Genomic DNA, 20,550 nt, shown 5'->3' on the forward strand with positions numbered 1-20,550 from the left:
GCAGTCTCCCTACTTGTTCCCCACCATCCTGGAAGAAATACATTAAAAATGGGTTCCACCTACCAGATATGCCCATATATCTAAAGAAATCATGTCTCCTTGACAGCACGCCATCCCACATGCCACATCAGCCACATGCTGGACCCCCAGCCCTGCCATGCAGAGATGTCGGGGGCCGAGGGAGGAGTGGGAGAGCACCCCACAGCTCCCATCGCCAAACCCCAAAAGACAACACACAGAAACGGCAGCACACAACCTGGGCACAAAGCACGGGCAGAGGCAGCAGGGTTACCCTCTTGGAGCTGCCAGCGCTCAGTCCCTCATTGAAATCACGCCGCTCTGGGGTACCACGCTATACTTAAAAATAGGCACCCTGGCTTTGCGGGAGAGACGAGAACAGCAGATGTGCAAATGCCTTTCAATTTTGTCATGGGGGGGGAGAATGGATTCATTTGGGTAATCGGGGGGAGAGAGGTATTTCCTTTTATAGACTATTTTGGGGAGGATGGCTTTCGGGGGTTATTGAAGGGAGGGGGAGCGGGGAAGTGGCTTCTCGGGGCAGGGGGCAGCGCGGCGCGCCTTACCTGTGCGGGGCGGCCGAGCCCCCGCGCGGTGCCGCGCTCACCACGCCGCTCCCCGCCGCCGCCGCCGCATCGCCGCCGCCGGGACACGCGTGGGACGGGGCGCGGGGGACACGCGTGGGCCCCGCGGAGCCGCTCCCCCGGCGGCAGGGAACGCGCCGGGCCGCGGCCGGACAGCTGCTCGGGGGAGGCGGCGGCAGGAAATACCAAAAGACTGATCCAACCACGCTAGGGAGGGAGGGAGGGAAGAGAAGGGGGAATAGAGGAGAGAAATAGAGGAGGGAAAAAAAAAAATAAAAAGGGAGGAGAGGAAAAAAAAAAAAAAAAAAGAAAGAAAGGAAAGGAAACGTGCAAAATCCGGGCGGGATCGGCGCGGAGCGGGCGCGGTGCTCGGCTCCCTGCGGGAGCGCCCCCGGGGAGCGCCCTGGCCGGAGCTAGGCTCCCTTCGGGTCGTTGTTTCCCCTCCCGCGGTTTGTTCCTTTCTTCTCCTCAAAGCAGGGAGAGGCTGAAGCCAAGGCAGAGTAAATAAGGCAAAAGCACCAACCCCCTAAACAAGAATCGGGGACCCCCTGGCCAGCAAGTAGCAAGCCGACCCTGGGGTTTACTGACGCCACGCGCAAGGTAATGGAGAAAAGCCAACCTGGGGGAATCACCACGCCGAAAGCTCTCCAGCTGCAGGAGCACTTTGTCTCAGCATCCAGCCACACGCCTCCGCCGACGCCGTGGCTCAAAGGCGCCCATGCAATATGCAGCCCTGACACGCAGCTGGGCACGCTCCCAGCTTTGCCTGTGCATCCAGAGCGAAAAATCAATCCCATGGCAAGCACGGACCCCTAAGCTCCTCCAGACGAGGAGGACAGTCCAATCATCGCATCCCTGGCCGTAGCCTGCCTGTCCCTCGGGGGAGGCATGACTTTACAGGCAGTACAATATCTGGTAAAACATCACGGCAGAAAACGACCCAGCCACACGGATTTTACTGCTGCTTCCTCTCCCCTCCACTCTGCCGGTGAACCAAGAAAAGGAAGCCAAGCAGGACTTCATACCTCCTCCATCGCCGTGGGAAAAGGAGTAGCAGAGTTAAAGGCACCCAAACTTTCTGAAACCAAAATCACATGAGGGGATAATGTGACTAGCATGAGTCTGACGTTCATCACTGAAGTCTGAATCACCCATGTACAGCTGAACCTTTAGTGCAAAATACAGCATGAAGCTCAAGACTCATGCTTCTGAAACCAGAAGCATTAAACCATGTGCCTGAAGCGCTCTGTTACCCCACCCTTCAAGAAAAAGCCAGATCCTTTTTCTCTTTAGTGTGTGCAGCCTCAAAACCAAGACAAAGACCGACTAGATCTGATGTTCCTCATAATACCCAGGAAGCCAGCTTCCAATACTACTCATTAATTGAAAAGGTCTACCAGATCTTAATGAAGAATCCTGAATTCATCCAAAGCTGCAAGCTCAACTTGGACCAGGGCACAATTTCTCTCACTCGCTGCCTCCAGCGAACTACAGCCCATCCATGGACTACAGTGCTTCACCCTGCATCACTGATATCCATGCACCCAATGCCTGTAGAGGTAGTTGATTTTCTCCTGTTGAGCTTGGTGGGACATAGAGCAGTATGCACCACACCTAGCTAGGAGTAGAGCATGGTAGTGGAGGGAAAAGTCACCATCTATTTTTAGTCTTTCCTAGAAGTTTTAGTACAAAGCTGGACTATAAACAGACCATAAACTAAACTATGAATGGCTCACACAGCCTAAACTGTCTCTGCTATTCAAGAATCACCATAGCCCTTCTCCACCCCTTAAATAAGCTGCTGAATCATTTGCATAGAGAAGGTGATTTTAAATTTACCTGCATTTGTAGTGATTTCTGCCATCCTCTGCACTTGTGGAGACTTGTCATGATTCCAGCTGCCTTCAAGTTGGTTGGGATTTTGACTTAATCCTCACCAAACTTTTACCCTAAGGGCAAGCCTGTACTGTGCAGTGGGGCAGGATGCTGCAAGGAGATGCCAGAATGATCATGAGCCAAGGCCTCTCATCACCCTGGCTCAGGGCACTGCCAGGCAAAGCCACAGTATTAGAGACTGAAGCAGCTTACCCTGCCTCATACTGCCTTCTCCTTTTCCCTGCTGCCTCCTGTCCTGGAGGCCACAGTGGGGTCCTTTCTGTGTCCTCTGCTCCCTTCACCCTTCTGCCTTTAGAGTTGGCTCACTCAAATGCAGCCAGGTTGTTTGCCAGCACCTTGTCTGGTAAAAATGACTTTATCATTAAACTATAGACTTGACATTGGTCGGACTGTCTGCATCCGGATTGGCTTTGTCCCACCATGGCAACTGAAGTGGCTCCTTGGCTACTTTGGTACAGAGATCTACGGTTTCTAGCATCCCTACCCAAATCACAGTGGGACTCAGAGTTCACTTCCCACGTATTCCTAGTTTAAACACTTTTAAAACCCTTTTAAAAATGTTTTGTCTAAAGTTTTCCACTTAATTTTTTTTTTATCAATTTCTTATCTTACCACTTTCTAATCATTCCATGATTACTAGTACTTCATCTGTTGACTGCCACATTGCCACACAGAGCTCATTTGTTTAAAAACTGAGCATCCAAAAATATTCCTGTTAAAACAGTTACAGACGGTGATAAAGAATAATACTTTATGTTTTCTTATGTGCTCTAGGACAGTGCATGTGACATTGGTGAAGTGGATACACAATGCTTGACAGTTAAACTGTCAATATTTTGTAAGTAAACTGGACCATCAGAGAAAAATTTACATCATACTGATGCTTTGCATCATGCAGCCATGGCATTTCTGAAGTGGTCCAGGGAGCCCTGAAATTGAATTTGATGTGTCTTCAGACCTTGCATCAGATGAGTCTTCTGAGTCTGGGTTAGACAAGAAGAGTAACATTCATCACTTCCCTCTGTGTGTGTCAAAGACAGGACCTGGACTCATTCTCCCTGGAAACTAAACCATGCAAACACTAATATTTTTAAAGACTATTTTCCACAGCCCTCTAGTGTCTGTTCTGTTAACAGCCATTCAGAAGAGACATCTGCTGGGGTTCTGCTGGTTATGTGCTGTCTGCCCATTATGTGCTGCTCATGCAAATATACCTGCTCTGCCCATAAACACCTAAGCGGGTGGATGTGCAGTACAGAGCTCGTGACCCAGCCCTGCACTTGGGGTGAGCCTTGCTGTGTGCACCATCTTATGTCCTAAGACCACCTGAGCTCCCCAGCTTAAAGCTAATTCATCAGTGTCCACAAGATATCACATCTCCCTTTGACAAAAGCTCTCTGATATATGTACCAGACAGTTAGAGCTGAGAACTCTTCTGGCTTTAGTTCTCCTTTGCAAGAAACCAGCCTTCCTTTTAGAGGGTCTGCAGCTGTGATATTTTCTTTGGGCACTGGCCAGTGTTTGCAACACTTAACTTTCTCACCACAGCAATATAACTCTGTCCTAAGAGGGCTTGTAAATTAGTGTGAACTCTATCATAAGCAAGGGTAACAAAAACAGTAAAACACAATTAGCTGTAATTCTAGTGCTGGGGGAGTGTTTCAGTTGTGTTACTCCAGTCCTTACAATCCAGTAAGGCAAGTCCAGGAGTACATCATCAGGACAGTGAAAAGCAGTATCTAATGTCTTTTTATGACAACCCTTGGAGATGTGCTACCACACAGTATCAGTGCTGTCTAAAAACTGTGGTAAAGGCAGACAGGGAGGTGAGCTGCAGCAACAGATAGATCACTCGATTCTCTTGGATCATCAGCCTGCCTAGGACATGGTTGCAGCACTTTTCCTTGCATCCTCCTTTTCAAATCCTTCACCTTTTGCTAGCTGCTAAGCTCCTCTTTCCCCCAACAGAGATCAGCCCCTACTTATGTGAATTGTAAATACATATTTATGTTGCAGAGTCCAGAAGACTTGCATTTTATGCCTTCCTATATCTCCCAACATATCCAGAATAGTTCTATAAGCTCCCATTTATGACTAGAAAGATTATTAAATACCATAAAAGCCATAAGACATATTTATTGGCCTCTATTAAAATGGAAATTGAGAGGAACAATCATATTCCTATCATTGTAATTACTACAATGTCTCTGCAGCCATAACCACATTAATCAGACATCATATGAATGGCTGTTAGCATTGTAAGATACTTGCCCTTAAGCTCACGGCACACAGTGAGACAAGAAGCAGGAAGCTCTTAAAAAAATATGTTAAAAAAGACATTATTAAACATGGGTCTTTATCATTAGCCACAAGCTTCAACACAGCTGTATACAATTAATGATAAGAAAAAGATCACTTTTACCCATAAGCGTTTTCCAGTGCAAGGTTCCTTAGCAAAAATATTTAATGCCGTAGCTGGATAGAGCAGGAACTTCTTGTTAACAAAGAGTAGTCTGTCTGTTTAGAGCTTTGAAAAAGTAAGTCCACACTAAACTTGTTTGTTCATTTTACATTTTGAAAAACAGAGCTGCTGCTAAACCAGGTTCTTAATTGCTAGTTTGCTGGAACGGGTCTCTGAGGAAGTTTGAAAAAACCCACAAACATCTCCCTGGGAACCACTGGAGACTGGAGTCCTCTTGTGGCAAAAGATAGAGGAAAATTTTCCATGACTGATGACTGCTGAAAACTGGGTCTCTGCACAGGAGGCTGCACGGTGAGTAACAGATACAGGGAGTGTCTGCTTTGTAAAGAGCTTGATGTCACATTGCAGAGCATAAAAGCAGCAGCATGAAGACTTCGCAGTTGGCAGTGGGCAAGCATCAAAAGGAGCAGGATGCCACTGTGTTTTGATATTGCAAATTGTGCTTCTGTTTACTGTGGTAGCTCCAGTCTGTCAGAGTGTTCCCTGCTGAGATGATGTTTCTGGCTGGGTTTTTTTTGTTGTTTGGGGTTTTGTTGGTCTCTGTTAGAAGAGGTAATTTTTCCTGAGTGTCTTGCCAGCAAGAACTTTTCTCCTGGCTAATATATTCACTCTGCATTATCAGAGGCCAGCTTCCATCCTTCTTCTTGTCAGTCTGCTGCTGAAATGGGGGGATAACACAATTCTAAGATCTTGTTTGGATCCTGCTGCTCTGTATTCCATCTCCTTTTCTGCTGTGTTCTTTTCTATCTGCAATAGTCCCTATGGACTGCCTCGAGTTCAGCTTAGCAGACGTTTCTGTGAGGAGTAATGGATGTTGGCCATGATAGTGCCATGCTCCCTGCTAGGAGCAGCACTGCAGAAGGTAGAATAAGTAAATAATCTGAAAGTCTTTCTTTACCCGCACACTGTGGTCAGAAGATTTTCACATGTCCTCATTTGAGCTTGGGTTACAGCAAAGATGTTATCTGGCCAGCAATTTCACCCAGTAGGCTAAGACTCCAACAGTCTCATGAGCCACTCACAGCTCTGATGATCCTGCAAAAGAGGTCTTGAACTATCTAGTTCAAGACTAGAGTCTCCAGTAGCAGAGGCTTTGAAGGCAGCTTTAAAGAACTTCTCTCTCAAGGGGTCTCACCTTCAGGAGTCCTAGATTAGGTAAAACTGTTCCACACACAGCAGGAGTCAAATGATCCTAATTTCTTACTGTTCAGCTGAAGCCTATTCACATAAAGCACCATGAACCTATTTTATTTTCCTCCAAGCTAAGATAGCAGATTAAGATGAATGCTGCTATTATGGCTTTGGTGTGAAAAATAGAGCAAAGAGTTTGGCTGCCATTGATTTGCTCCTGCAGGTCTGGCCAGTAACTAGTTGCAAGTCTCAGAGAATAGCCCAACACACTGAGCTGATCTGGTGAACAAGGTTCCTTCTGCAGCTAGCAGCAGTCTGGAAAGCAGCCGAGATATCCAGGATCTGACAAATTGTCCAGTGAAATCTGGGCTAGATTTCAAAACCCTTGATAAGACATGACACAAAACCAATTTGGTATTCAAAAGCATTCCAATAGCCCTTGTTCTTGGTCATATTTCAAGCTAATTGCAAAGCAAGCTAGCTGTTCCAAAGCCTTGAAAGATAAAACAAAAACGCACACATATATGTAAACATATCCATACCAACCCCCTGCAATAAGCAGGGACATCCTCAACTAGATCAAGTTGATCAGAGCCCCATCCAATCTGACCATACAAATATATTTGTGAATGCACTTTTTGCATGGCTGGAACATCACCATCGGTATGGACAGCTGACATGTTTCTGAATGATCACAGATTTCCTCAACAGCTAATCAGAAATGTCTGTATGAAGTCAAACTTGGTTTTTTTTAGTTTGGATTTCTTCCTGCCCCAAATAAACTTTGGAACAGATGCTGACAAGTTTAATCTGTCTGGACTAAGTTCTGTTGTCATACAGGAAATATTACAGTGAGAAGAAATATAAACACATGTATCTCTTTAAAAGATTTTACTATCAGACTCATAAATGTAGACACACAGATATATAAGCCAGTACCAGTCTCTCCACACATATTTAGTTATGTATTGACTGACTGATACTCTGTCCATAGATAGATCTGGATCTAGACACACAGAAACCACAGTTTAATTCCAATTTGTTCACTATGCCATTCTCTCCAGAGAGGGGTATTTTGACTTACAGATGACTGAATCTTTTTCCTGACATCCAGTGTCTTATTGATCTCGAAATCAGGCCAGAGAGTCACAAATCAGCTCTATTAGTAGCTTTGTCATAACACTGTATCATATTCCCAAGCTTGCAGCTGCTTCCAAACATTACAGGATATGTTTGTTCTCATACTTAACCCTTTTTATTTTGCCTGACTCATGACTCACTCTTGCATCCAGCTCATCTCTAATAAATTATGGAACCTCTCACAGCTTCTTTCTTGCTCTTCTCTCTGAAATCCATCATCTGTCTCCCTTTGTGATCAAGCAAAAAAGTCTCCTTGGCTGTTGCAATTCATTTTAAGGTTTCTTTGTTATTGCTGATGCCTCCCATGAACTCCCACAGGAGCTTGAAGGAAGATCAGGAAGAGAAAGTGCAATAATACTTTTTGCTACTGCTGAAGGCAGCTGCCTTATTGGTTTGTCTGCACAGAAGGATACCAGTATTTTTGTCCTCCTTTTGCTTCACACAGGGAGACCTGTCCAATGTTCCTGTCACAAATTACAGTTATAGAAGCAAAACACAAAAGACTGAAGCCTGAAAGAGAAATCTGTTTCCCCAGAACAGATCTAACACTATCAAAGACCATGCTCTGACTAACAGCCCAAAAGGACAACAGGCAAAAGTTTGTTCCAGAGCAAATTGTCCATCCCTTTTATGCCACAAAGGACCTGATTTGATCTCAGAGTCACTGATTAGATCTGTACTATTGAAGTCCAAACACAAGGCACTCTCACAGAGGATGGCTGGATTTAGCTACTGTTGGGGTCTTGAAATAGTGGGATAGCTTGGGAAGTATGATGTCCACATGGGTGACCTGGCAGTGGCCACAGAGAACTATAGATATTTGCTCCATCATTTTGCAAATAAAGTTATTTATAGCCCTGATGAACTTTACTGTTCCACTGCCATTTACTGTCTCCTGATGCCTTCATAGAGTGAAATCAGGCCTGCTGTGGTGTGTGACTTTCTCATACTATGTTACATTAGCAAGCAGGAGCACATCTGTCAGGCAAAGAAATTGATAGCTAGGATGCAACATCCACACTATTTGCATTTCAGAGAGCTGCCTTTGCACTAGCTTTAGCCTAGTCCCATCAAGTCAGCATCCATCAACAGCTACAGCAAATTAGGCATGCTCCTAGAGTACATCTTCCCATGCTGATTCACTGAAAGGGATCCAGGTGCATGCGCTCTGAGACTGCTCTGGCTATGAATCAAGGAGCAGTAAATAAAGACAATCTAGAGATCTACCTCAAAACCACCTTGCTGATCTGTCTGAAAAAAAAAAAAAAAACAATATGTGAGATACGAGCAGGCTGCTGACTGTAAAAAAGTTAAAAAAAAAAAATACCAGTGAATGCAAAGACATGGATTTTAGGATAATATTTCACCTTGTCTACCGACTGGACCTTGTCTACCGACTGGTAATAACTCCTGCCCTGGAGCAGGAGTTATATACACGAGCCCTGGAGCATATTGCTTAGCTCTTCTATTCTACACTCCCTCAGTTACTACCTGACCATGAGGGTCAGGCTACTTGTCCCTTCTTCACACCCAGGGGAAAACAGCTGTGCAACAAGTGGAGCAGCTAACCCACAAGGGACACCGCTGGAAGCAGATCCCACGGCTGGAGCACCATAGCCCCGTGTTCCACCCAGGCCTCCACTGGGTACAAGCCTTGCAATGAGGCCAAAGGCTCCTTTCTTCAATCAGATATTGTCATGTGGTGGTTGCATGCTCCTATTGTGAAGATGAACTATGTTTAAATGCAGCAGCCGTTCACTTTAAACTCTCATGATAAAGATACAGGGATTAAACGTAAGACCAGCTTCTAAGAACAGATGTCTTTTAAAAAAGCAATCAATGAAAAACATACCATAGGTTTGAACAACAAATGCTGCCTTTGGTTACATTGACCGAGATATTGTCGTAAATACACAAATATATTGAATGTATTAGTTTAAAGTGTTATTATTTATATTTTTACAGTTAGAGGAGTAATGTTGATCAGGTATATAGGAAATAAACCAGAGTTCAAGACCATCCATGATCTCTTGCTACCCAGAACAAGAGACTGTGACATGCAATTAATCGTTGTCCTGCTTCCCATTGGCTACAAAGGAGAGAGTAGAATAAAAAGTAGAAAAAAATATTCTCTTTAACTGGCCTCAAGGATAGACAAATAATTGCATTTGAGCTAATTTTGTAGTACTTTTCAAAAGTACCCTAACTAACCCTTGGGAAAAGAGGTTTTTTAAGCAGAGCAGAATCCAAGTGAAGCTTCCTGGGTGTAGGGTCATACTAAAACCTTAAAATTCAACCTATTTTCATCAGAGTTGTGCCAAGCATCTCAGGCAGCTTGGGCTTCTGTAGCAAAACTTTGTGCTCCTCACAGGTCTGTCAGACTCTCCAGTGAAACCAGATAAAACTCAGTAGTTCTGGACTCAGAAAGCTCGTAAAGTACCTGTTTCAGCAGTGACACGGATACAAAGCTCTGCTGCTTAAAGCCAGAGAGAAGTCCAGCATATAGATTGGTTTTGAAAAATTCCATTTGCCAGTGACAGGAAATTCTTTTTATCAGGCAGCAAAACCATAATGGAGTATATCTGCAATGGAGCAATACCATTTGCTGTCAGCTGGGGGTCTGGACATCATTATGTGTTCTTTTCTTTACCTGAGAAGATTGCTCTGAGGTTGAGTCACTGGATTATGTTGAGCAGGCAGGTAAATTTTAGGGATATTTGAGCAAAATTGTTTTCTCTTCTTCTCTGAAATACATGTCTTGGAAACCTGCTTATACATGTACACACAGTTTCTCCTTGAACAGATGTTACTTTTCACAAAATTGCAAGGCTATCATCTGTGATGAATACTAAGTAGTTTCAAGAAGTCTGTTCTGTGAGCTGGTACAAAAACCAGAGCCCAAAGGAAAGAAAGGAGGGTCTGGTGAGGAAAATAACATCCTTATCAGACCAGGTCCTGGTTCTGGCCTCTGATACTGAATTTCTCTTTGCAAAGCTTTTACTCCTTCACAATTCTTCATCTGCAAAATGGAATCTTTCTCATAGACTTTGTTTACTTACATTTTATACTCCTGACGTCAGTACATGTCTTACCTACCATGTCTAGAACTGCAATTACTCCTATTGTGATATAAATAACAATATTTCATTTCAGTTCAGCATTGCACTTTAGAACTTGTACAGAAAAACACAGTCACTGACTTGTTCTTCTCTATTGCTTTACTGTGGATTCATTAGATTTTCCCTTAAAAAGACTCAAGAAATTTCTAGAAGTACCAGTTTACAGAATGGAAGATATTTTAAAACTAAAAAGACCTTCAAAGAAGAAAAGTTACTTTTATAGAAGAGACAAATCAGTCAGAGATGGTGCTTCTATTATGTGTTTAGGCTGTTGCCTGTGCAGAATAAAACCACCTAATAAATGTCTTTCTATGCCTTTTTTTGTAAGAAACGAGTAAGATACACCCTAAATAATGTAACCCTAAAAGCATAAGGTCAAGAACTGGCAATGATTTCTCTTCCCCTCTCATCTCTAGTTTGGTTTTTTTTTCTAACAGAAAGAAAAGCTTTCTTGGTGGAGGGAGGCTGGAGATGGAAAGGTAGGAGAACACTATCTGGGGAGCTGGCAGACTCTCAGTTCTTACTCAAAGCACAGGTAAATGCTATCAGCTCTACAAAACATAAAGGATTTGATATCTGGCAGTTCCTTGGCAGACTCACAGGTCACTTGTAAAAGTAAATTCTGTTCTGTTAAAATAGGAAAGGATCTTTCTAAACACAAAGTGAATATAAATAGATACCTGTGAGCTCATCTATGCAGTTGTTTTTTTCCTGGTTATACTGGTCTAATGAGATGATTCATGTTAGACCAGGGTGGACATTCTGATTTTAGTTGAAGACTGGATCTTGTGAGAATAGCTTAAAGAATATGCTGCAATATATGGTAAAAAAGACAGGCCTTGATTTCAGACACAAAGTGTCCTTCTGGGATCTACTGCTGGTTTAATTACAGAGGCTTGAAGTCTCTCCCTTCCCCTTTCTATTATAACTATCCCATGTTGATAACCTGAGTTTGAAGACAGACTGAACTGATCTCTGTTGCATATTTGCCTTCACTTGAACAGATGCCAACTCAGCAGGCAAATATTGTAGCTGTAATGCCTGTAAACATTAACTATTTCACTTCTTAACAAAGCACACAAGGAAATCAAAGGGCCTGCAGAAACACTTCCCAGAATACCAAGCTTGAAGAATACAGAGCTTGGCTGCTGCTATGCATAAAAATGAATGTATTTAAGTCAACCTACTGTTAAACTGCAAGGAAGTTGGGGTTGGGGGGGCACCAAATGAAGTGATTTTTCAGGAAAAGGTTAGATATGGGCTCAGTTTTGAAATGCTAGAGAAATAATACTCTTGATAGCAGGTTTCTCTCTTGTTTCCAGAAAGACACTGTTTTTAGGCTCTGGGAACAGAACTCTTTCAGAGTCCTTCCAGAGCTATAGCACTGACCTGATGGGTGGGCAAGAGTTGTTGGGGTGTTTTAAATAATCTACAGTGGCTTTCCTCAGGAACTTCTTCTTAAAATGCTGACTGCAGTTTGTCTCAAAGTATAACAAAGGGGAAGAATGATAAAGGAAACAGAGACAGGTCATCTGCTGAATTCATTGCACTGCACAGAATTCTGCCTTGACAATCTCGGTCAATTGTCTGTTGACGAAAAAGAATTTTAAATTGACAGAAGGAGGTAGTATTGATGGCTGTGGATGAATTATATTCCATGGTTTTGGAGGAATTCTGTGAGAAGCCTTCTCTGAGGAGTTCAGAAATTCCTGCCAGCTTTTTGAGCATGGAGTGATGTGAGAAGCGAAGCTGGAAATCACCTCTGCAGAAGGGCATACATACAAAACACATACCATGAGCTAGGTCTGAATATAGACATCTTCCATCTCCAGCTTGCCAGAGCCACCAGAACAACCAACACGTTCTCCAATGCAGAAAGGGTACCTGCACACAAATCCTCACAAAATGGAGCAAATCCAGCCCATTGTGCAACAGCTAGAGAAGTACACACAGTTAGCCACAAGCCCAATTAACCACCCAAAGTGTGGGTGTTAACGCTGCGAAAATTTGCTTAGAGTAGTAAAGATTAAAAAAACCTCCTAGAAGAAACAGGACAGCTCTTTGCAGTAGCTGTTTGACTGCCATCACATGAACACAGATTTCCTGATTATGCATTCCTTCCAACAGTGTTGCTTCTGGAAACTCATAATTCTAGCTAAGAAAGCAAATCTTTACCAGACAAAAGGAGAAAGTGTGGTGGAAGAGCAACTAGAGATAGATGAAGCTCACTAAAGAGATTTAAATATTCTACCTGCAAGTGAATTTGGAGAGAAAATTAAGCAGTCTCTCAGTATCTCATGCCTAATTGCTCCCATGCAGGCAGGACTGGTGATTGTTCTTAAAGTCACTTAAAAATTAAGAGTCCAGCTACCATGACACGTGCCAGACAAGTAAAAAAATCTGCACCGTTCCCTACCACATTTGCAAAAATCTAGAAAATTTGGACAGAAAAGGCCTATTAAGTCAGCTCATTGTGTCATGGTCCAGGATTGTTCCTAGTCCTCTCTACCTATTCCTCATCATTCCAGTAAAGCGTCCCATTTGCAGCATGAGGCTGAAGCAGCTCAGGGCTAAAGGTACAAATTGGGGCACAGAAAGCCTGGAAAGAGAAGCTTTATTTATCTCCACACTCAGATAACCACAACCAAACTGAGCTAAACAGATGCACTCTTTCGGGGTTAGTTGTTTTTACTGTTTCTTTTAGAAGAGACAGGACAGGGTTTTATTGTGTCTTTAAAACAAACTGAAAGAAGCAGAATTTCTATCAGATAATATGACCAGCTTTTCATACAGCATGCACTGGCAACTCCAGCTATAGCTCAGGAAAGCTCTCCCTCTGGTCAGATCCTGAAAGACATTTTCTCTGAGAGCATTCAGAATCAAATGTGCATTTAACTTTTCTTTCCATTTCACACTCCATTTCTAGTGATTAATGCTTGTGCTCTAGATGGATGAAAGCTGAAACAGATGTTATCCACTCACAATGCCATTCTGATAACCCTGAGCCAAAGGCTGAAATCCTTAGCAGATTAGGAGCTGAAATAAAAAATGGATAAATAAAGTGGAGAGTACGGCTGAACAAATTCTTATAGGTTTTATTTCTGTGGATAACAATGCACAGAGGTTGTGTTATCTCTGTGCTAATCTGCCAGAGAAAAGATTAAATGGCAAAATTCCAGCACTGAGACCTGCAAGTCTCCTTTGCTGGACTGCCTCAATGTGAACACCTTACTTTTTAGCAGAATGTCACTGTGTAGACTCCATTATGTCATTAAAAATGTGGGGCTTTCCATTCTATTTTCTTTTTACTGAAACAAAGTCATGTTTTTTCTTACACTTTCCTATGAGTTTATGATATTTCTGCCATTAAAAGTACCTGCAGCCTGTATGGTTCACCTGGTGCTGAGAAGGTTAGGAAAAACATTTGAATTTTCACTTAAGTGAAACTTTGAGTGGCTTTTATGAAAACGAACACACACTTTTTAGAGAATTTGGGAAAATTTTTTTTATATTCCTTCAAACCTTGAAAGTCCATTGGAGCAGTGAACTTGATATAGCTCTGTCAGGGAAAATTTAGTTTCTCTTCTTTGTTCTTTACCTCAGAGAGTTACAATATGTCAAAAAGCTGTGCTTTATTAAACTATAGGTAAGATAAACCAACTCAGCTGAGGTCATGCTATTGGAAACTGGAGGAAAGGATGTGCAATATCAATACCCCAAAGACCAGAGAACTGGCTAAAAATGTGCCAGCTATATAGATTGACTTATCAACTAAACCACTCTTTTTTTTTTTTTAAGACCCTCCAATTATTTTTTTTAAAGCCCAGGAATGAGAACATGGATGCAATAATCTAGTCCATTATCCTGCCTCAGACAGTAGCAGATGTTTCTGGGGAAGGAACCAACAACCCACAGTAGGCTGGTGTAGGATAATCTTACCCCCACATCAAATCACAGCCTGGTTTTCAGTAGTTAAGAGACTGGCTAAGAGCAGAGTATTTAATATCTGGTTGAAAGGGTTTTCTACTCCGGCCACATTACTGAGGAATTTCTTCCCAGTGCCCATCATGGAGGCAGGTATCTTAAATGTCTCTGCTTTATGTATCAGATCAAGTGTCGTAAGATTCCCAACATCAGAGGAAAGACTTACAACAGTAAATCAAACCACCTTTTCCAAAGGGAGAGGACAGCAGCCTGATGTGTATAACTAGTTGGTTTTTGCTGAATTCACATTGCAAGCTCCTTGCGGCCTCTTACGTCACTGCCAAATCTGTGCTAGTTCTGTATCTATCAATAATGTGTAATAAATCATAGCAAAGCAATTGGACAGAAAATCTCAGCTTTTCCTCCTGTCCGTAAGAAAGGGCCTAAAGACCTAGACTATACAAAAAAGCATGACAGTTGTGCTTTACAATGTAATGTTGACACAACAGCTGTGAAGCAAAGAGCAATAACATAAGTGCATTCCTTTAAAGGTATGTTATAAAAAAGCACCTCCAAACTCATGAACCCCTTTCCACCACCTCCCAAGAATCACTTAGTTTTGCTACAGACCATAACATGACTTAGCTGAGGAATAACACAGCATTGCAAGTTTCAGGGTATTCATTCTCTGATGCAAAATTCTCCAGATCTTCATTCCCCAGTAGCCACAGGAATCTCTTGACTCCAAATTGCTTCTAACCTTCTCCAGGCTCCACCTCTCGAGGCTGCAGTTAAGACCCCAGTTAAGACTATTACTAAACTCTCACCTTTCCTGGCTCTTCAGTGACACCTTCTGGGGCAAAAATAGACCAAGTCAATCTTAGTTTTTCTGCAGCTGTTTTTACCTATGTGTAGGAGTTACGTGAGACATTTGGAATCTGGTTCTCAAGAAATGGTCAGCCTACAAGAAATGCTACTCAAATACGGCTGCCTGTACATAGGGCCCTGAAAAGCATGATCTCTCTAGAGACTGGGCAGGAGATGAGTCCCAGATGGTCACAAATCTGTAAGCTTTCACTTCTCCCAACACATATTTTGATTTCCTGAAATTGCTAACAGAGGGGAAGAAAGTCACACTTGAACAGCTGGATCCTCCCTGTAAAAACAGTAAAGATGAAGGTGGAAGTTTATATTAAAATGTTTTATTCTTAGTGAGAGTGACCTCATCTTTTCTTGAGGGCAAGTTTTAAATGCAGCTGTGGTTTGACTCCAGCGCACGACACTTTCATTTCACTGTGGCAGTACTGTAGAGGGCTTGCCTCCTACTCCCATGCAACTCCAGTCACAAGGGACAGGGGCACATGGGGAGGTTCTCTCAATTGCAGAGGGAAAACACCTCTTTATTCACTTCCAGGGGAATGTGCTGGGAAGACAGGCAGGCTTTGCTAGTGGGGTATCAACTCACTAAATAGGCTGGAGCTTAGCCGAGAAAGAGAGCACACTTAGCAAAGAGGTCTGATCTTCAGGACTTGTGTGTGTACAACCCCAGACTTCAGTAATACTGCACAAATTTACTGCCACTCAGACAAGTAGAAACATCTGATTATCCTGTGTGCATAGTCTGTCACAAATAAATGTACCCTTGATCACTGTGCTCCGCCAATGATCCATCTGGTACTTTTTGGTATTTTTATCCTGCCTGCCCCTGGCCTATTTATTAATCTATAACTTTTTACTGTCAAATCAGGCATCTTGAGCAACAGTTCTTTGTGTCTCGTGCAGCTACTGTTTTGCAAAGAGAATACACAGTGAGTGAAAAAAATGGTTTAAAGTCTGAGATGTTTTTCAAGTTTGACACACAACACACTTTTGTCTGAACTGAACAAAAGGTAAGCCAGGAGAAGGGCATCCTCTCCAGTACTGCAGTGGTGACATAGACACTGTGCTCCACGCCCAAAGGCAGAGGGTCAGCACTAGCAATTACATTAGTGTGACCTGCTCTAACGTGCCAAGTTAAGCTCCTCTGTATAACTCTTTCTGGGTGCTGACAGCTTTAATCAGTGCACATTTTCCTGAAGAGGTAGGGTTTCCTTGCAGAGGAGGTGTATCTAACGTGACATTGGAGCCTGAAGAATTTACTTATTGTAAATGGGGAGTGCTGCACAGACAAGAGCTACAGGGAAGGTTGGCAGTGTGCAAGGTAAACAATGTGATTCATAATGAAAGCATAAAGAATTCACTCAAAGTCTCCTCTGGACTGGTGCATTAATGATCCATGTCCTTCCCGTTGCAGGGATACTAATGTAACCCATGCATCATGCATAGCTTAAAAAGAAGAGAGGACCAAAGAATTGCTGTGCTATCGGATCCATTAATTTCTTCTCCACAGCAGCCAAAGGCTGACTTCTTTGCCTCAGTGTTGAGCTGCTAAGTACATTGCCACGAAGTTGAAAATAAAGGAAACAATTCTCTGCATTTCTCTTCTCGCCCTGTGGGTCTGGAGCAGAGGAGTCCACATCTCCATGTGCTTCCTAGACAAATGTCTAGTCCCAAAGGGTAAAGTTGTATGTCTGTTTTCACCACTGCATAAATAAATGCGTCAGTCAGCATCAACTAATGCTTGAGTCCTAAGCAGGTGAGTTCTTGCTAAACAGATAGGACCAGATCTGGGAATTGTCCTCTTGCTGTGGCTCTTGGTTTGGATATTGGAGAAAACATTGCCCCTCAAAACTTCCCTACTTCCCTTTCAAACTAGAGTATTATCGCCCTCCTATACACTCCCAAATACATATTCTGGGCATAAGCCTGGACTTTTTTTACTTAGATAAATTTATATATTGGAATGCACAGAGAGCTTTTTCTGAGTATTGTGTTCTTTCAGTGTATTAGAGCTTCCCCTCACATCTGAACACAGTTTGCTGTCACTCATTTTTTCAGGGTTAAAAGACAAATACCACAAATTGTAAACCTCTGTGATAACAAGAATGCTCAGCAAGAATATTTTCTGGCTGTTCTACTTTAAAGAGACAGGATCTTATGATTACTCTTCACTCATGATACTGAGACAGCCTGACCCAAACTGAGGCCCCAGCATGCTGGGTTGTTTCTCTAAAGACACAGAATGAAAGCAGCTCCTGAGAATAGAAGGTTTCCAAGGCAAAACATTATGACTCACATTTGACCTCTTTAAAAATTGCTCTCTACTGTCCTCAAGGACTCTGCACATTTTCTTTTTACAGCTCTCTTACTAGCAACCTTTGTCATAGTCTGCATCCTGCTTCCTACCCCTGGAAGCTGGTTCACCAAGAGCTGCACAGCTATGGGTCAGTGCTCCAGAGAAAGGGCCAGGGGACACCCTACCAGCCCACCACACTTCAACTTCAGAGCCTCTTGTCCTGCCTCTTGTCCTGCACTTTGGTATCTCCACCCTCAAAACCAGGTTATGCCTTCTTTTTTCATATGACTCAGAAGGGATCCCCTGTCTGCTGTCTGGCATACCTGTGCAGGAAGGAAACACGCTTCTGTCCTCAAGTGTAACTGTGCTAAAGGGGTTGCAGCCTCTCTCCTGTGCACATTGCACAGGCTGCCCAGGGTGCAACATGCCTCTCTGCCCCACTTTCAGGGACGTGTCAGCCTTGGGAAAGCAAAAATTGGGATCAGACAAAGCCAAACTGAGCTGCCTACACTCACTCAGGGCTCAGTGAACTGTGTACCACTGGTGCACATCACTTGGCTATCAACACATGTTCTGGTGTGCTCATATTTTGGGCATGTTCATGTTTTAGGCCTTCTTTGCACAAATATTATGGAGTAGCTCAAGGGCATGGCAACAAAGCACCAGGACTTAGGATAGAATTATAACCACACCCACCATGATGTATCAAGCAGTATGCCAGAGTGCCTATTATGGATTTATGCTTTTTGGGTTATTATTTGCCATTGACTATCTTAGCTCATCAGGAAAAGCAGTGTGTTTTCAATAGACTTCAAGATAAGAGGTAGATGAATTGTCTTGACTACAACAATTCGGTGACTAGACTTCTAGACACAGGTTGTTTTTGTTTTCTCCCTAATTGTAGATTGTGAGGGACTGTAAGTCGACCTGGCATGGGGAAAGACTTCCTGTCTTATGTAATAACAGTAAGATGCTATTTCCTAACTTGGAGTCAAAAAAGTCAGATAAATCCTCAGCAAAGCACTATGCCTGGAAATGAACAGAAAAACTGTTCCCTGAGCTTTGTTCAGGTGCTCTACTGCAAGTGCCAGCAAGAGGGCCTCTTCCTTCTAACAGCAGTGGTGACCACAGGGTGGGGATCCTAGGAACAAGGATGTTAGGCAGGAACAGGCTGGAAGTACCATCTAATTTTAGATGGTACCAGTTAGCCACGCCTAAGCAGATGTCCCAGACTGCCCACACTGGGTCAGACCCTGAGCTTCGGAAAACACCAGAGCAGCAGAAAACAGGTAAAGTGTTCCAATATTAGAGTGTGCTGTGAAAGCCCAGAAGCTTTGACCTGCCCTTGTTACTCCACATCTTTGAAGTAGAGGAGGTGGCTGTGCTCACAAAGGAGTGAGCAGAGAGTTCACTGAGCTCAGGCAGGACTGGTACATCCTGCAGATGCTCCGTGACAGCAGCAAGTGCCCCACCATCATTAATTATGAGGCTGAAGGAACCCAAAGATTTAAAGCTTAATAGTCTCTGGAGACATCAATCTTTCCAGAAAAGAGGGAAAAAAAAAAGCTTGGGAGAAGTTTTAGCAGCAAAACTGCTTTAACAGCTACTGTAGGTCTAATGAGACTGCTAGGGAAAGATGGAAAGCATATGGATTAGATTTATTGGCATAAATCTGGGGACAGCAGCATAACTGCAGAAAACACCATTATCAGGTCTTTGAAAATCCAAAAAAGGACAGCCTTTTAGTACAGAGATATGGGAAAAAGAGGAGGAGATAGGATATGGTATCTCAAAAGAAATAGATACCTGTCTTATTTCATATGTATTTTTGGACTCAATTTTCTGCTTGCATAAATCACTAGAAAACTCATCTCCAGCAGCATATTTAGGTACATAATTAGCTTTAAGTAGAGGCTTCATCCTGATTAAAATCAATCTGTATTTAATCACATTGCTGCATTTGTGCCTAAATCAAAATGCTCTTAAGGATCTTAAAGCTACAATAGTATAAAATAGATCTAAGAGGTCAAAATCAGACATTCTAGGGCAGAAGGTAAATTGCTACTGCCGATGAGCTGCTAGAACAAATGGTGTTATCTTTTACCAAGAAATTACACTTTGCTATGTTATGACAAAGAGAATTTGTCTTTTCAGCTTTTTCCTACTCTGTTTCCCATCAGCTGACAATGATTCTACAGGAGTCAGAGCCCAAAATACAGCCCTAATTCTTAGGACAAAAGCTAAAATGCAGCAAACTTTGCGCATAACATTTAAAGATACTCAATGAATTACACGAACTGATTCCACAAATAAACAAAGCAGCTAGTAATCGATACAAGTTATTCGGGCTGACCAGATATTCTGAGACTCTTACTACTGTAAAACATCAGAACTGATGTTGCAGGTCTAGATAATAAATACTGCAATTTAGTAAAGTGGTTCAACATGTGTTTCACTCTCATTGAAGTGAAGCTGAGATTAGAGAGCACCACATTCTGAGGTGGGTTATGCCTTAACATTCCTCATTTCAGTGAAGAGTAGCACACAAACTTCTGGAACTTACAAGAACTGAAGAATCTTCTAAGACATCCACATTAAAAAATAAAAGAGAAAAACAATTTCACTAGTTCTCTCTAGCACAAAAACTAACACATTAATTCATACCAACATCATGGATTGCAGAATAGTTTAAATTGCCCTGTAAGTCAAGAACATAAAAAGAACCACAGCTTGTTCCAGAGCTACTTTCTAATGGGATACTTAAAGAATCAGCAAGCCAGAAATTTTCTTGGCAACCCAGTGTTATGTATCTTCACCTTGTTTTCCCTTTGTCATTCTTCAGTCAATGATTTGCAATTTTCCAACACAGAAAATCCTTTATGAGTACAAATGCCTCTTCCCAGGAGCTATAACCCTTCAAACAGTAAAATCTTTGAAATAATTGCTCAGTACTTACATATTCAGGTCTTGGACAGGCTTGTACTGCCCTGCAGTACATGAAGTCTGCTTTAGCACTGCTTGATCTCCAGCTAGCTGGAATGAATCCATCTTAGGAGCATCAGTGCTTTGTGCTGATTTATT

General features: G+C 42.7%; 1 protein-coding gene across 4 annotated transcripts in view; it reads right to left on the reverse strand.

Annotated features, from left to right (window-relative positions):
• Positions 1–20,550, reverse strand: part of OSBPL5 (oxysterol binding protein like 5) — a 176,818-nt gene that overhangs the window by 138,043 nt on the left and 18,225 nt on the right. Inside the window, exon 1 of one of the 4 annotated variants that reach the window (XM_051804008.1) lies at positions 1,222–1,603. The exons of 2 other annotated variants lie outside the window; for them this stretch is intronic. The gene's annotated coding sequence lies outside the window, so the exon portion shown is untranslated. Of the gene's footprint in view, positions 1–584; positions 856–1,221; positions 1,604–20,550 lie in introns of those variants that run through there. One more of the 4 variants, XM_051804006.1, reaches the window with a different exon arrangement.

The sequence above is a fragment of the Manacus candei genome, unplaced genomic scaffold (assembly GCF_025592945.1).
Source record: "Manacus candei isolate 608988 ecotype Guabito, Panama unplaced genomic scaffold, ASM2559294v1 h1tg000060l, whole genome shotgun sequence".
Classification (NCBI taxonomy): domain Eukaryota; kingdom Metazoa; phylum Chordata; class Aves; order Passeriformes; family Pipridae; genus Manacus; species Manacus candei.